This window comes from Tiliqua scincoides, chromosome 7, assembly GCF_035046505.1.
Source record: "Tiliqua scincoides isolate rTilSci1 chromosome 7, rTilSci1.hap2, whole genome shotgun sequence".
In the NCBI taxonomy this organism is placed as follows: Eukaryota; Metazoa; Chordata; class Lepidosauria; order Squamata; family Scincidae; genus Tiliqua; species Tiliqua scincoides.
This window is the reverse complement of record NC_089827.1, coordinates 5,205,297-5,223,403: the sequence shown is the minus strand read 5'-3', so window position 1 is coordinate 5,223,403 and position 18,107 is coordinate 5,205,297. Positions and strand designations below refer to the sequence as shown.

At 48.8% G+C, this 18,107-nt stretch overlaps 1 pseudogene; it reads left to right on the top strand.

The window, feature by feature from the left end:
- The first annotated feature begins 299 nt into the window (after positions 1 to 299).
- Positions 300 to 416, top strand: LOC136657866 (5S ribosomal RNA; annotated as a pseudogene).
- Positions 417 to 18,107: the final 17,691 nt, after the last annotated feature.

The window sequence follows — 18,107 nt, the reverse complement described above, 5'->3', positions numbered from 1 at the left end:
GATAACATATGGACCTTAATTCAGCTCAGACAGTTAAACATGCAGCGTTGAGTACACTGTACAAAGCTGTAACTAAGCATCTCCGTACCCAAGTGCAGAGTTTAAAAACAGGCTGTGAGATTGGAAGCCAATTTGCATGTCTCTACTGCAAATTGGCTGTCTGGGCCACTGATGAAACAGTGCTGAACGGTATGGATCAGGGCTGGGATCCAGGGGACACACTGCGGGAGTGGGCGCACCAATCCGACTGCCCACTTGGCCAGGCCATGCCTGACCTGTTAGTAGTGGTAGCATTCAATGTGAGCAACTATTACCCTGCACATGCCTGATCTCGTCTGATCTCGGAAGCTAAGCAGGGTCAGGCCTGGTTAGTACTTGGATGGGAGACCGCCTGGGAATACCGGGCGCTGTAGGCTTATACCATAGTCTTTCGAGACTGAAGATTGCCAACCAACCATCCAATGTGTCATGGGGGGGCTCTGCCCCAGATACCCCAGTAACTCAGCCCAGTAACTTGGTTTCCCCGGGCCTTTATAAGGACATTAAAATGTCATTCCAGTTTCCCCCGCAAAACCAGAAGATACCTGCATCCTGTGGCTACTCCCTTGTGTCTGGCATGTCAGTTCTCAAACCTGGAGTTTGCATATATGCATCATGGCTTGTAACCCGTGATGGACTTTTCTTCCAAAAATCTGTCCCGTCTCCTTTTCAAGGCATCTAGGCCAGACACCACCAACACATCCTGGATCTCAAGGAGTTCCAGAGATTAATTAAACACTGAATAAAGAAATCTTTTCTTTTGTCTGTTCTATCTCTTGACTCTCAATTTTAGTGGACGTCCTCTGGTTCTGGTGTCGTGTGAGAGAGAAAAGAATCTTGATCTCTATCCACTCTGTCCACCCTCTGCATAATTTGTATGTCTCAATCATGTCCCACCTGGAAAGGGCTGGCTTAGGCATGCTGAGCAGCAAAGAACCGGTGAAATTATATATATGCACAAATGTCACATTATGTTGACAAGTAGCATAGCTAGAGGGGGTACAAAGCACTAAGTTTTGCAAGGGACCTCACTGCAGCATGCAAGCAGCCCCTCCCTGTCCCCTTCGGAGCCATTCTGGGTAGAGGGAGCAAAACGGAGGCAAATGACAGAGACGACCCGGAGAAGAGGTGAATGCCTCCATTTTGCTCCCACCACCCGGAATGACTCTGAAGAGGAGGGGAAAGGGTTGCTTGCACGCTGAGGTGAGGCTCCCTGCAAAACTTAGCGCTTTGCACCCCCTCTAGCTATGCCCCTGATGGTGACTTTACAAAGCAAGTTGAGGTTAAGCACAAAACCGATAGGCCTGTGCATCCTAGACTGGATAGAAGTTTGTTGTTGGTCCTCTGCTCATGATGTGTATTGCATGAGTCTACAGCTAGAAGGGATTCTGATTCCCATCTGTGTTTTCCCTCCAGAACTGGGTTAACTAGTTACAACATCCAAGTGCTCAGGGATGCTGTTGCACCTGCTACACAAAAGCCCCTAAAAGTTGCTGTTTGGCACAAAATGAAATGCAGGCTTGTACCAGCCTACTTAAGAGCCCAGATCTCGGGAAGGTGTGTTACAGAGCAATCCTCATCATAGCTGTGTAAAGCTTGGTAGAACCCTGCTACCACCATCCCAGGTCTTCTAGAATTTCCAAAGCAACTCCCTGGGCAGGAGTCACAAAACCCTTTAAGATCTTTTATAAGGTTGCCCTTATACCAATGCTTGCAAAAGAGGAGCTGTCACCCCGCTGATTCTCAAAACAAGGCAGAGTAAAAGAAACAGAAGTTTAATACCATAAGGAAAAACAGGGAGACCGGCAGACTTATAATTAGCTGACCAAAGTGACAGAGCAAAACCACTTTTACCAGTTAAAAGCATAATTAAAACATACGGCCCCCAAATAGTTGTATTGCATACAAACCCCTTCAAAGTCTCTATAAAAACAACCAATACAAGACAAGAACTACCAGAGGATAATAGAATGACTGGCAAAAGGCAAGCCTAAAACCAGATGAATATCCTACAGGTTCTATAGAAGGTGAGTTCCCCCACATCCTGACTCACCACCAGAAACACTCTCTTCCTAAACCTTTTCCTCTTACTATCGCAAACAGCAGGACCAAGAGTACTGGCTTGCTGAACATTTCATGAAAGAGAAGTGAAACAAAATTCCTAGAACCACACACCCAAGGGGACACAACAAAAGGGATCAAATACACAACTTCACCAACGCAAATCTCCACTGAACAGTCTTGGGAGAAATGAATGTTCCCTTTCAGGGCAGGAGAAAAGACAGGCAACAGCACATAAGAAAATAAGAAGAGTCCATCAAGCCAAAGGTCCATCTAGTTCACTTTCTGGATTTCACAGTGGCCCACGAGATGCCTTAGGGAGCACACATGGCAAAATAGACCTGCACCCTCCCTTGCATCTGGCATTCTGGTGCCCTCCCTTGCATCTGGCATTCTGAGATAGCCTGCTTCTAAAAACAAGAGGTTGCACAACCCATCATGGCTTGTAACCTGTGATGGACTTCTTCTCCAGAAATTTGTCCAAGCACGAATGGCACGATTCTAGCACTGGTGCCTGGAGGATGACAACTGTGGATTCGTACGAGTGATGGGAGGAATGTGATGGCCCACTTTCTGCATCTAGCAGTTCATGATTTGGAGCCCTAAGTAACTTCCAGAAATGAAAGCTACAATGACATAACACTTTAAATCAAACTTTCAAAAAAAAAAATTAAAAAGGAGAGACACTTGATTTTTTTTTTTTTTTAAACATCAAACTGCAGCTGGACTAAGTCACCAGGTCACCCTGCCCAGGGCACTGACTCCAATCTTTCATATCTAAACTTCAGCCAGTGGGAAGAGCTTTTATCTGGGTAACTTTGATGTTCTGAACATTAATCTTTGAAGGATGCACTAAAATACAGTTTCCACAGACAAACGCTCTAACTTCTTTCCTCTCACACAAGTTTGGAACAGAGATATGTTCAATAGGATATTGGAAGATAATATATCTTTCAGGGCTTCGACTTGTCAGCCATATATTACCGTAGTGTGTTCTGATCAAGAAATTTGCAAATTGCTTGTCTATGCTAGGCTATCAACATTCCAACAACCACAGTGGAAATACATGAGCCCAAGTTGCCAAGTTATGCAAGGATTATTTTTACAACATTTACATTTACAACATTTACAACATTACAACATGTAGGCCTTTGGAACTACAACAGAAGGCATCTATCTCCGGACCAGATCAGATGGAAAGCTCTTCAACCTCTCCAGACTGAGAGCAAAGTCCAAAGTCCAGCTGAAATGTCTGCGTGACTTCCTCTTTGCCAACGATGCAGCTATCACTACCCACTCTGCCAAAGATCTCCAGCAGCTCATGGATTGTTTTAGCAAGGCCTGCCAAGATTTTGGACTGACAATCAGCCTGAAGAAAACACAGGTCATGGTTCAGGATGTGGACTCACCTCCCTGCATTACAATCTCTGCGCATGAACTGGAGGTTGTCCATGACTTTGTGTACCTTGGCTCAACGATCTCCGACACTCTTTCTCTCGATACCGAGCTAAACAAGCGCATCGGTAAAGCAGCTACCACGTTTTCCAGACTCACAAAGAGAGTCTGGTCCAACAAGAAGCTGACGGAACATACCAAGATCCAGGTCTACAGAGCTTGCGTCCTGAGTACACTTCTGTACTGCAGCGAGTCATGGACTCTTCACTCACAACAGGAGAGGAAACTGAATGCTTTCCACATGCGCTGCCTCCGACGTATTCTCGGCATCACCTGGCAGGACAAAGTTCCAAACAACACAGTCCTGGAACGTGCTGGAATCCCTAGCATGTATGCACTACTGAAACAGAGACGCCTGTGTTGGCTCGGTCATGTCGTGAGAATGGATGATGGCCGGATCCCAAAGGATCTCCTCTATGGAGAACTCGTGCAAGGAAAGCGCCCTACAGGTAGACCACAGCTGCGATACAAGGACATCTGCAAGAGGGATCTGAAGGCCTTAGGAGTGGACCTCAACAAGTGGGAAACCCTGGCCTCTGAGCGGCCCGCTTGGAGGCAGGCTGTGCAACATGGCCTTTCCCAGTTTGAAGAGACACTTGGCCAACAGTCTGAGGCAAAGAGGCAAAGAAGGAAGGCCCATAGCCAGGGAGACAGGCCAGGGACAGACTGCACTTGCTCCCAGTGTGGAAGGGATTGTCACTCCCGAATCGGCCTTTTCAGCCACACTAGACGCTGTTCCAGAACCACCTTTCAGAGCGCGATACCATAGTCTTTCGAGACTGAAGGTTGCCAACTACTATTTTTACAACAGCCAAAAAGCGTCAAAATAAGCATTGGTTCCATCCTCACAACGTAGCACTGATTTAAAGTATCACTTTAGGTGAGAAATCGCAGGCCTTGCTCATTATCAGCTTGAGACGCACATCAACAGTATTGTTTCACATTACAGTAATCGAGACAAAATACAATGCAGGGAGGAGAGCTGTAATTAAATCATACTCCAGGGCTGAGATAATAGCAAATTATAAAATGACTTGAAAATGTGACAACAATCACTCTTTGGGGGTTTTTTTCCTGCTGGAGTTTGCAGACTTTTAAGTTTTGGCAGAAAAGTCTCAAATGGAACAAACTGTTAAAGATCAAAGCAAACAAAAGATTTGCAGTCACGAATCAGTGTTGAGATTGATTTAGCCGACATCTCTGCGAGAGTTCTGGCATACTTAGTGAGCTGAAACCAGAGACTTGAACCCCCAAATCACATCATATTCTTTCTCCCGCATGCAGGAAGCAATGTAGTTACTTGCACAGAATTTGCTTTTACAAATGAATTAATTTTGGCCAGATAGCTGCAAATTCAGAACACAAGTACAAAAAAATCCTAAAGAGGAAGTTTAATATGCTGAGAGCCCAATCCTATGCATGTCTACTCAGAAGTAAGTCCCATTAGAATCAATGAGGCTTACTCCCAGGAAAGCGTGGATAGGATTGAGCTGGGAAATTTCAGTCTAAACCATGTCCCACTGATGCAGCAGTACCATCAGAGCATATGCGACACCCTGCAGGGGGGGACAGTCCCTGAGGTCTCCTCCAGGTAAGGGGGCTATGCAAAATGGAAGCCGGGATGGACTGTAACTGTCTGTCAGGTCTACACATTCCTTGAAAGGGCTCAAAGATTTCAATAAACTGCCAATTTTCCAGGCCATGTATGATCAAGTAGGAGCTTGTCAGATACCTCATTTACAGAGCGATACATCAGTATAGACTATGGTATAAGCCTACAGCACCCAGTATTCCCAGGCGGTCTCCCATCCAAGTACTAACCAGGCCTGACTCTACTTAGCTTCCAAGATCAGATGAGTATGTGGCAAACGGTATAATCCCCAGTATAATCCCCTGGGGGCTGGGGATAAGAATAGGCCCTCAGTTTGGCTGTACTTGTCCTAAGAGGCGACTAAACAGCCACCGGGTAGATGGGACTCGTCAGCCTGGGAAGGCAGCTCATCTGAGAGAAGGAAAACTCTGATCCTGAACCTTCACTGCCTTGTGGCTACATCCAGTTATGGGAAAGGCTTCAGGAGTCAACCTCGAGGCAAAATCCGGAGCCGGAGTCCCTGAGGCAGTTCATGGCTGAACACAGCCACGTTCTGGCAACTCCTGCGACATCGCTGGAACCAACCATATTGGCTTCTGCCTTTCCATTGGACCATTTCAGCGACGTGGAGAGGGGGGATTTGCTGCATGGGAAACAGCCTATCCTCCATACCTACTTTACCCAGGCTTCGCGCACTAGAGAGGACACTCTGTTCCAGAACCACCATTCAGAGCGTGACACCATGGTCTTCCGAGACTGAAGGATGCCTACAACATCAGTATAGTTTGGTGGGATTTCTCTAGATGTAACTAAAATTAATCTACAAACCCGGAAGACTTTACAAAAGCAACCTTGAACTTCACCCATTGTTTCACTGTGGAAAATTAAGCCTACCCAATACACTCTCATCAGGGAGCACCATGAATAAGGGCTTACAATGAAAGTGAATTTGAGAGCGGCCAAACTCAAGAGAGAAAACTCCCAAGTAATAAAAATTCCAGACCACGCGGTCTTGAAAATATGAGAAAACAATTCAGTCCTTGTTTTGTGGTGGCTCTTCTCTGGAGACAAGCTTTTTGTAAATTACACTGTTCCGATGATATAAAAGTATTTCATGTCGCTGTAAGTTGGCAGCTGGGCCAGAGCGGCCTTATTAATATTGTATGGTGCAAGGATAAATTAAGAGGCAAGTGCATTGTTGTGTAGGCTTCACTCTGTGTCATTTGCTAGGGCCTGTGACAAGGACCAAAAAGTGTGGGGGAACACTAAGCAAGCCCAAGATTGCGGAGTGTGTGTTCTGTGTATTAACTAACAGCAATTATTCATCAAAATACAGGTTTACTTCCACTTTCAAGAGCTTTTTCGCAACAGAGATCAGCACCTGCAACAAGAGCCATCTGGGTTGTTTACCTAAGTATGTACCTAGTATGTACCTAAGTATGCTTTCAATTAGACAAGATCTCTCCTATTGATGTACTGTAGCAGTGGTTCCCGAACTTACTTGGGTCACAATGTTCCTGCAGCCTCTTTCCGGTTTAGCTGGGTGCCACCATCTTGGAGCTCATGAAATCTTGCAAAATCCAAGATGGCAGTGCCCAAATCTTGTGAAGTCTCATGAGCTCCAAGATGGTGGCACCCAGTTGAATAGACAGGAGAGGTGATCAGGAAAATCCTGCGGCCACCCTTGAGTGTTCCACTGGCATGGAGTGTTCCACATGGCATGTTCCCTAAGGCATGGGTCTCCAAACCCCGGCCCGGGGGCCAGATGCGGCCCACTGCAAGCCTCTATCTGGCCTGCGGCCAGCCTCTTGTCCCCTGAAAGCCTCTGGTCCACTTAGCTGAACATGACTGGAGCTGTGCTCTAGTTGCATCTGGAGGGTGTTCTGAGGGCCAGAGAGTTTGAATGAATGAGCCCATTCATTCATTTATTCTCTCATCTAAGTTCCATCTCTAATTGAGGCTGTGACCAAGTGGGCAGCATGGCTGACTGTGGTTCCTTGGGGTAGAGGCTGGGACGTCAGCTGCCGGCAACCAGGAAGAGGTGCTAGCAGCCGGACCACAACCAGCTGACGCAGAAGGGACAGAGCAGTGTGCGAGATGAGTTAGGTGGTTATGGTGGTGAATGTGGCCTCAGAAATCTGGAGGAGGGAGCAAGCATGGTGCACATCTTGCACCAGAGAAAATGAAAGAACAACCAACTTTACTAAGGCCAGGGTTGGCCTTAGGAGCTGCAGGGCCCGACACTAAACATCTTTGTGGAGGTCCCACCTTCCCCTGAAGAGTCCCCCACTCACTGGGACAAAAACTGCATGGGGTCGATGGCGCCCTGCATGAAGCACAGCACCCAAAAGTAGGTGGCAGCAACATGATGACATCACTGCCAACGGCCCACTTTGGGTGGTTTGGACCCAGGTGTGGGTGGGACGGCTCCACCCGGCAGTGCTCCACTCACTGCACCTTGGCACGAACAATTCCGTGCCGGGGCATCAGCTACTGAGAAAGGCGGCGGCAGCATGGCGACCCCCCCCCCAAAGTGCAGGACCCGATTCGGTCAAATTGGCTGAATTGCCCTAAGGCCAGCCCTGACTGAGACACCAAAAGGATTTGCACCAGCCCAGTTCTCCACAGTCAGGGAATTAGAGGACAGGTCCTCTCATGGATTGGGAACTGGTTGAAGACCAGGAAACAGAGAGTGGGTGTCAATGGACAATTTTCAATTGTTGGGACAATTTTCACACAATATTGTGAAGAACCCGGAATACAGTGGTGAAAGGGAATGGAATTGATCTGATCCACGTAAATGGGACCCTGCTTTAAAAGCAGATCAATAATGTGGTTCATAATGCTTAATTTTAGCAACCTGCAAACATTTTCCATTCTGGTTGGGCAGGACAAACCACGGCATTATATTGTCGTCCTTCTTGGAGCAGGTGTCTGCAATTAAAGATCGAATGAGAAGATGATTTTCTTTCCAAGGTTGCTTCTAGAACCCAGGACGTTCCAGGGGCAAAAGTAGAGGTGTTTGAAAAGGATATTATTTATTTTACTCAGAAGTAAACCCATTGTGTTCAGGAACAAGTTGATCCTGAGCCTGGGCAATGTCGTTCACGTGGAGCCCAGGCAATGGCTGCCACAAATGTGCTATAAGGCATGTTGTGCCAGCCGCCAGATGAGTGGCACCAGTAGAGAGGCTTGCACCACTGGGCTTCCCACTGGTAGCAGGACCAGCGAGAGTGGTGCATGCCAAGCTCCCCATTGAGCAGCAGGGAGGCATTTTCTGGGCAGGAGGAAGGTAGGGAGGGGTAAAATAGGGAGGAGGGTGGGTGGGTCAGGCCCAGGAAAGGGCAGGGACGGTGGCAGAGCCCAACACAGCTCTTCAGTTCTGCGCCGACCGAATAGCGGGCACAGATTCAAGCAGAACTATTGGGGCTGCTGGAGTTCTACACAGCATAAGGCAGTGTTTGCGAAACTGGACTGGGACCCACCAGTGGGTCCAAAGTTGATTTTTGGTGGGTAGTGAAAAGTTTTTGAAACATTCACACACACAACAGTGGATAAAACCGTTCATCATGCCACACCAGCATTCAGTGAGGTTGGCACAAAAAGCTGGTACTTCGGGTAGCAGCTTTAATACTGGCAGCCCAACATGGCTGACTAGGTGAGGAGGTGGGGTGGCAAGGCCAGGTAGTCTCCCCTCCTGCAAGCTGGTGCCTCTATGACACGATCAGCTTTATGACATCATGGAACCAAGGTCACCAAGCTGATCAGTTTGAGCACAGGGATGCTCAGTGGTGTCTCTGCCAAGTCTGCCAGAAGGTGGAGGCCACGTGGAGGAGAGGAAGCGGCTGGAGTGACTTCTGAGAAGGGACAAGGGAGAGAAGGCAAGTTCATTCTTGAACTTGCGGGGGAGGGGTAAGGAAGTGGCCTGAAGCAGGCGGCTATCCAGGGCCTGAAGGCGGTGGACGTCAACCAGCTGACCTGGTGGAAGCTGGTGGACGTGAACAGACAGAAGCTGGTGGCCAGCTGCTTTCGGACGCCTGATTTGTCGCGTCAGTCGCGAGAAAGCGGGTGGATGTTAGCAGATGAAAACTGGTGGAAGTCTGTCCACTGAAGCTAGCTGGCGGAACCACTGGATATCTGCGGATGGAAACTGGGGAGTGTGTGGCGCGAATGGAGAGTGAATGGTGGTTGGTTTTGCTGCTAGAGCATTGCCAGCTTTGTGTGATTGTGTGCGTGATTGTGTGTGTGCGTGGCGGTGAATGTGGTCGAGGCGAATGGTGCTTTGCTCTGGAAGTTGACTTCTAAAGCCAACTTCCAGGCATTGCGTGTGAATGGGATGGATGAAAGGAATAACTGGTGGATATTCGTGGGTGGAAGGTGGTGGAAGTTGGCAAGCGGAAGCCAGGAAGGCTGGGCGGCAGAAGCCGGTGGATGTCCCTGGGTGATGCTTGTGGATGACCACGACCCCCCACCTCACCCTGCTCTTCTGTGTCTTCCTTCCAGGATGTCAGATGTTTGCTGCAACAGAGAAGACTTCCTGCTTGCTGTGCCCATCTCGTCTCAGTCATGGATGAAAAGGTCACCTGAAGAACATAAGAAGACACCCGCTCGATCAGGCCAAGGGCCCGTCTAGTCCAGCTTCCTGTATCTCACAGGGGCCCACCAAATGCTTCAGGAGGGGCATCACACAACCTGCGTCCTGGTGCCCTCCCCCGCATCTGGCCATCTGAAGTAGCCTGCCTCTAAAACAAGGAGCTTGCACATACCTACCATGATTTGTAACCCATGATGAACTTTTCCTCCAGGAATTTGTCCAGTCCCCACTTAAAGGCATCTAGGCCTGATGCCACCACCACATCCTGTGGCAAGGAGTTCCACAGACTAATTCACACAAATAAATAAGTAAATAAATACAATCTTATTTCTTTCAAGTTCTCTTTTATGTGTAGTAGATTACAGTGTTAATAACATCAGATAATTTTTATGCCGAAGTGTCTATAATCTACCTACGGATTCTACGGCCAGAATAGCCGTAACTAATCACAAATTATGTCCCATAGGCTTTCATAATTATTCATATGAGTGTAACATATTATTAAGATTAATGGTGTGTTCTCGTCACACGGGAGCAGAATTAGGGCCATGTCCATATTGTGAAGGACCCGGAATACAGTAGTGAAAGGGAATGGACTTGATCTGATCCACATAAATGGGACCCTGTTTTAAAAGCAGATCAATAATGCGGTTCACAATGCTTAATTTTATCAACCTGCAAACATTCCTGGGACAAAAACTGCATGGGGTCGATGGCGCCCTGCATGAAGCACAGCACCCAAAAGTAGGTGGCAGCAACATGATGACATCACTGCCAACGGCCCATTTTGGGTGGTTTGGACCCAGGTGTGGGTGGGACGGCTCCACCCGGCAGTGCTCCACTCACTGCACCTTGGCACGAACAATTCCGTGCCGGGGCATCAGCTACTGAGAAACTCAGTGGCAGCATGGCGACCCCCCCCCCCCAAAGTGCAGGACCCGATTCGGTCAAATTGGCTGAATTGCCCTAAGGCCAGCCCTGACTGAGACACCAAAAGGATTTGCACCAGCCCAGTTCTCCACAGTCAGGGAATTAGAGGACAGGTCCTCTCATGGATTGGGAACTGGTTGAAGACCAGGAAACCGAGAGTGGGTGTCAATGGACAATTTTCAATTGTTGGGACAATTTTCACACAATATTGTGAAGAACCCAGAATACAGTGGTGAAAGGGAATGGAATTGATCTGATCCACGTAAATGGGACCCTGTTTGAAAAGCAGATCAATAATGTGGTTCATAATGCTTAATTTTAGCAACCTGCAAACACTTTCCATTCTGGTTAGGCAGGACAAACCACGGCATTATATTGTCGTCCTTCTTGGAGCAGGTGTCTGCAATTAAAGATCGAATGAGAAGATGATTTTCTTTCCAAGGTTGCTTCTAGAACCCAGGACGTTCCAGGTGCGAAAGTAGAGCTGTTTGAAAAGGATATTATTTATTTTACTCAGAAGTAAACCCATTGTGTTCAGGAACAAGTTGATCCTGAGCCTGGGCAATGTCGTTCACGTGGAGCCCAGGCAATGGCTGCTACAAATGTGCTATAAGGCATGTTGTGCCAGCCGCCAGATGAGTGGCACCAGTAGAGAGGCTTGCACCACTGGGCTTCCCACTGGTAGCAGGACCAGCGAGAGTGGTGCATGCTAAGCTCCCCATTGAGCAGCAGGGAGGCATTTTCTGGGCAGGAGGAAGGCAGGGAGGGGTAAAATAGGGAGGAGGGTGGGTGGGTCGGGCCTAGGAAAAGGCAGGGACGGTGGCAGAGCCCAACACAGCTCTTCAGTTCTGCACCGACCGAATAGCGGGCACAGATTCAAGCAGAACTATTGGGGCTGCTGGAGTTCTACACAGCATAAGGCAGTGTTTGCGAAACTGGACTGGGACCCACCAGTGGGTCCAAAGTTGATTTTTGGTGGGTAGTGAAAAGTTTTTGAAACATTCACACACACAACAGTGGATAAAACAGTTCATCATGCCGCACCAGCATTCAGTGAGGTTGGCACAAAAAGCTGGTACTTCGGGTAGCAGCTTTAATACTGGCAGCCCAACATGGCTGACTAGGTGAGGAGGTGGGGTGGTAAGGCCAGGTCGTCTCCCCTCCTGCAAGATGGTGCCTCTATGACACGATCAGCTTTATGACATCATGGAACCAAGGTCACCAAGCAGATCAGTTTGAGCACAGGGATGCTCAATGGTGTCTCTGCCAAGTCTGCCAGAAGGTGGAGGCCACGTGGAGGAGGAGAAGCGGCTGGAGTGACATCTGAGAAGGGACAAGGGAGAGAAGGCAAGTTCATTCTTGAACTTGCGGGGGAGGGGTAAGGAAGTGGCCTGAAGCAGGCGGCTATCCAGGGCCTGAAGGCGGTGGACGTCAACCAGCTGACCTGGTGGAAGCTGGTGGACGTGAACAGACAGAAGCTGGTGGCCAGCTGCTTTCGGACGCCTGATTTGTCGCGTCAGTCGCGAGAAAGCGGGTGGATGTTAGCAGATGAAAACTGGTGGAAGTCTGTCCACTGAAGCTAGCTGGCGGAAGCCACTGGATATCTGCGGATGGAAACTGGGGAGTGTGTGGCGCGAATGGAGAGTGAATGGTGGTTGGTCTTGCTGCTAGAGCATTGCCAGCTTTGTGTGATTGTGTGTGTGCGTGGCGGTGAATGTGGTCGAGGCGAATGGTGCTTTGCTCTGGAAGTTGACTTCTAAAGCCAACTTCCAGGCATTGCGTGTGAATGGGATGGATGAAAGGAATAACTGGTGGATATTCGTGGGTGGAAGGTGGTGGAAGTTGGCAAGCGGAAGCCAGGAAGGCTGGGCGGCAGAAGCCGGTGGATGTCCCTGGGTGATGCTTGTGGATGACCACGACCCCCCACCTCACCCTGCTCTTCTGTGTCTTCCTTCCAGGATGTCAGATGTTTGCTGCAACAGAGAAGATTTCCTGCTTGCTGTGCCCATCTCGTCTCACTCATGGATGAAAAGGTCACCTGAAGAACATAAGAAGACACCCGCTCGATCAGGCCAAGGGCCCGTCTAGTCCAGCTTCCTGTATCTCACAGGGGCCCACCAAATGCTTCAGGAGGGGCATCACACAACCTGCGTCCTGGTGCCCTCCCCCGCATCTGGCCATCTGAAGTAGCCTGCCTCTAAAACAAGGAGCTTGCACATACCTACCATGATTTGTAACCCATGATGAACTTTTCCTCCAGGAATTTGTCCAGTCCCCACTTAAAGGCATCTAGGCCTGATGCCACCACCACATCCTGTGGCAAGGAGTTCCACAGACTAATTCACACAAATAAATAAGTAAATAAATACAATCTTATTTCTTTCAAGTTCTCTTTTATGTGTAGTAGATTACAGTGTTAATAACATCAGATAATTTTTATGCCGAAGTGTCTATAATCTACCTACGGATTCTACGGCCAGAATAGCCGTAACTAATCACAAATTATGTCCCATAGGCTTTCATAATTATTCATATGAGTGTAACATATTATTAAGATAAACGGTGTGTTCTCGTCACACGGGAGCAGAATTAGAGCCATGTCCATATTGTGAAGGACCCGGAATACAGTAGTGAAAGGGAATGGACTTGATCTGATCCACATAAATGGGACCCTGTTTGAAAAGCAGATCAATAATGTGGTTCACAATGCTTGATTTTATCAACCTGCAAACATTCCTGGGACAAAAACTGCATGGGGTCGATGGCGCCCTGCATGAAGCACAGCACCCAAAAGTAGGTGGCAGCAACATGATGACATCACTGCCAACGGCCCATTTTGGGTGGTTTGGACCCAGGTGTGGGTGGGACGGCTCCACCCGGCAGTGCTCCACTCACTGCACCTTGGCACGAACAATTCCGTGCCGGGGCATCAGCTACTGAGAAAGGCGGCGGCAGCATGGCGACCCCCCCCCAAAGTGCAGGACCCGATTCGGTCAAATTGGCTGAATTGCCCTAAGGCCAGCCCTGACTGAGACACCAAAAGGATTTGCACCAGCCCAATTCTCCACAGTCAGGGAATTAGAGGACAGGTCCTCTCATGGATTGGGAACTGGTTGAAGACCAGGAAACAGAGAGTGGGTGTCAATGGACAATTTTCAATTGTTGGGACAATTTTCACACAATATTGTGAAGAACCCGGAATACAGTGGTGAAAGGGAATGGAATTGATCTGATCCACGTAAATGGGACCCTGTTTGAAAAGCAGATCAATAATGTGGTTCATAATGCTTAATTTTAGCAACCTGCAAACATTTTCCATTCTGGTTGGGCAGGACAAACCACGGCATTATATTGTCGTCCTTCTTGGAGCAGGTGTCTGCAATTAAAGATCGAATGAGAAGATGATTTTCTTTCCAAGGTTGCTTCTAGAACCCAGGACGTTCCAGGTGCGAAAGTAGAGCTGTTTGAAAAGGATATTATTTATTTTACTCAGAAGTAAACCCATTGTGTTCAGGAACAAGTTGATCCTGAGCCTGGGCAATGTCGTTCACGTGGAGCCCAGGCAATGGCTGCCACAAATGTGCTATAAGGCATGTTGTGCCAGCCGCCAGATGAGTGGCACCAGCAGAGAGGCTTGCACCACTGGGCTTCCCACTGGTAGCAGGACCAGCGAGAGTGGTGCATGCTAAGCTCCCCATTGAGCAGCAGGGAGGCATTTTCTGGGCAGGAGGAAGGCAGGGAGGGGTAAAATAGGGAGGAGGGTGGGTGGGTCGGGCCTAGGAAAGGACAGGGACGGTGGCAGAGCCCAACACAGCTCTTCAGTTCTGCACCGACTGAATAGCGGGCACAGATTCAAGCAGAACTATTGGGGCTGCTGGAGTTCTACACAGCATAAGGCAGTGTTTGCGAAACTGGACTGGGACCCACCAGTGGGTCCAAAGTTGATTTTTGGTGGGTAGTGAAAAGTTTTTGAAACATTCACACACACAACAGTGGATAAAACCGTTCATCATGCCGCACCAGCATCCAGTGAGGTTGGCACAAAAAGCTGGTACTTCGGGTAGCAGCTTTAATACTGGCAGCCCAACATGGCTGACTAGGTGAGGAGGTGGGTTGGCAAGGCCAGGTAGTCTCCCCTCCTGCAAGCTGGTGCCTCTATGACACGATCAGCTTTATGACATCATGGAAGCAAGGTCACCAAGCTGATCGGTTTGAGCACAGGGATGCTCAGTGGTGTCTCTGCCAAGTCTGCCAGAAGGTGGAGGCCACGTGGAGGAGAGGAAGCGGCTGGAGTGACATCTGAGAAGGGACAAGGGAGAGAAGGCAAGTTCATTCTTGAACTTGCGGGGGAGGGGTAAGGAAGTGGCCTGAAGCAGGCGGCTATCCAGGGCCTGAAGGCGGTGGACGTCAACCAGCTGACCTGGTGGAAGCTGGTGGACGTGAACAGACAGAAGCTGGTGGCCAGCTGCTTTCGGACGCCTGATTTGTCGCGTCAGTCGCGAGAAAGCAGGTGGATGTTAGCAGATGAAAACTGGTGGAAGTCTGTCCACTGAAGCTAGCTGGCGGAAGCCACTGGATATCTGCGGATGGAAACTGGGGAGTGTGTGGCGCGAATGGAGAGTGAATGGTGGTTGGTTTTGCTGCTAGAGCATTGCCAGCTTTGTGTGATTGTGTGCGTGATTGTGTGTGTGCGTGGCGGTGAATGTGGTCGAGGCGAATGGTGCTTTGCTCTGGAAGTTGACTTCTAAAGCCAACTTCCAGGCATTGCGTGTGAATGGGATGGATGAAAGGAATAACTGGTGGATATTCGTGGGTGGAAGGTGGTGGAAGTTGGCAAGCGGAAGTCAGGAAGGCTGGGCGGCAGAAGCCGGTGGATGTCCCTGGGTGATGCTTGTGGATGACCACGACCCCCCCACCTCACCCTGCTTTTCTGTGTCTTCCTTCCAGGATGTCAGATGTTTGCTGCAACAGAGAAGATTTCCTGCTTGCTGTGCCCATCTCGTCTCAGTCATGGATGAAAAGGTCACCTGAAGAACATAAGAAGACACCCGCTCGATCAGGCCAAGGGCCCGTCTAGTCCAGCTTCCTGTATCTCACAGGGGCCCACCAAATGCTTCAGGAGGGGCATCACACAACCTGCGTCCTGGTGCCCTCCCCCGCATCTGGCCATCTGAAGTAGCCTGCCTCTAAAACAAGGAGCTTGCACATACCTACCATGATTTGTAACCCATGATGAACTTTTCCTCCAGGAATTTGTCCAGTCCCCACTTAAAGGCATCTAGGCCTGATGCCACCACCACATCCTGTGGCAAGGAGTTCCACAGACTAATTCACACAAATAAATAAGTAAATAAATACAATCTTATTTCTTTCAAGTTCTCTTTTATGTGTAGTAGATTACAGTGTTAATAACATCAGATAATTTTTATGCCGAAGTGTCTATAATCTACCTACGGATTCTACGGCCAGAATAGCCGTAACTAATCACAAATTATGTCCCATAGGCTTTCATAATTATTCATATGAGTGTAACATATTATTAAGATTAATGGTGTGTTCTCGTCACACGGGAGCAGAATTAGGGCCACGTCCATATTGTGAAGGACCCGGAATACAGTAGTGAAAGGGAATGGACTTGATCTGATCCACATAAATGGGACCCTGTTTGAAAAGCAGATCAATAATGTGGTTCACAATGCTTGATTTTATCAACCTGCAAACATTCCTGGGACAAAAACTGCATGGGGTCGATGGCGCCCTGCATGAAGCACAGCACCCAAAAGTAGGTGGCAGCAACATGATGACATCACTGCCAACAGCCCATTATGGGTGGTTTGGACCCAGGTGTGGGTGGGACGGCTTCACCCGGCAGTGCTCCACTCACTGCACCTTGGCACGAACAATTCCGTGCCGGGGCATCAGCTACTGAGAAAGGCGGCGGCAGCATGGCGACCCCCCCCCCCCCAAAGTGCAGGACCCGATTCGGTCAAATTGGCTGAATTGCCCTAAGGCCAGCCCTGACTGAGACACCAAAAGGATTTGCACCAGCCCAATTCTCCACAGTCAGGGAATTAGAGGACAGGTCCTCTCATGGATTGGGAACTGGTTGAAGACCAGGAAACAGAGAGTGGGTGTCAGAGAGTGATGGTGGAATGCCTCATCAAAGATAGGATCTCAAAACACATAGACGAACAGGCCTTGCTGAGGGAGAGTCAGCATGGCTTCTGTAAGGGTAAGTCTTGCCTTACCAACCTTATAGAATTCTTTGAAAAGGTCAACAGGCATGTGGATGCGGGAGAACCCGTGGACATTATATATCTGGACTTTCAGAAGGCGTTTGACACGGTCCCTCACCAAAGGCTACTGAAAAAACTCCACAGTCAGGGAATTAGAGGACAGGTCCTCTCGTGGATTGAGAACTGGTTGGAGGCCAGGAAGCAGAGAGTGGGTGTCAATGGGCAATTTTCACAATGGAGAGAGGTGAAAAGCGGTGTGCCCCAAGGATCTGTCCTGGGACCGGTGCTTTTCAACCTCTTCATAAATGACCTGGAGACAGGGTTGAGCAGTGAAGTGGCTAAGTTTGCAGACGACACCAAACTTTTCCGAGTGGTAAAGACCAGAAGTGATTGTGAGGAGCTCCAGAAGGATCTCTCCAGACTGGCAGAATGGGCAGCAAAATGGCAGATGCGCTTCAATGTCAGTAAGTGTAAAGTCATGCACATTGGGGCAAAAAATCAAAACTTTAGATATAGGCTGATGGGTTCTGAGCTGTCTGTGACAGATCAGGAGAGAGATCTTGGGGTGGTGGTGGACAGGTCGATGAAAGTGTCGACCCAATGTGCGGCGGCAGTGAAGAAGGCCAATTCTATGCTTGGGATCATTAGGAAGGGTATTGAGAACAAAACAGCTAATATTATAATGCCGTTGTACAAATCTATGGTAAGGCCACACCTGGAGTATTGTGTCCAGTTCTGGTTGCCGCATCTCAAAAAAGATATAGTGGAAATGGAAAAGGTGCAAAAGAGAGCGACTAAGATGATTACGGGGCTGGGGCACCTTCCTTATGAGGAAAGGCTACGGCGTTTGGGCCTCTTCAGCCTAGAAAAGAGACGCTTGAGGGGGGACATGATTGAGACATACAAAATTATGCAGGGGATGGACAGAGTGGATAGGGAGATGCTCTTTACACTCTCACATAATACCAGAACCAGGGGACATCCACTAAAATTGAGTGTTGGGCGGGTTAGGACAGACAAAAGAAAATATTTCTTTACTCAGCGCGTGGTCGGTCTGTGGAACTCCTTGCCACAGGATGTGGTGCTGGCGTCTAGCCTAGACGCCTTTAAAAGGGGATTGGACGAGTTTCTGGAGGAAAAATTCATTATGGGGTACAAGCCATGATGAGTATGCGCAACCTCCTGATTTTAGGAATGGGTT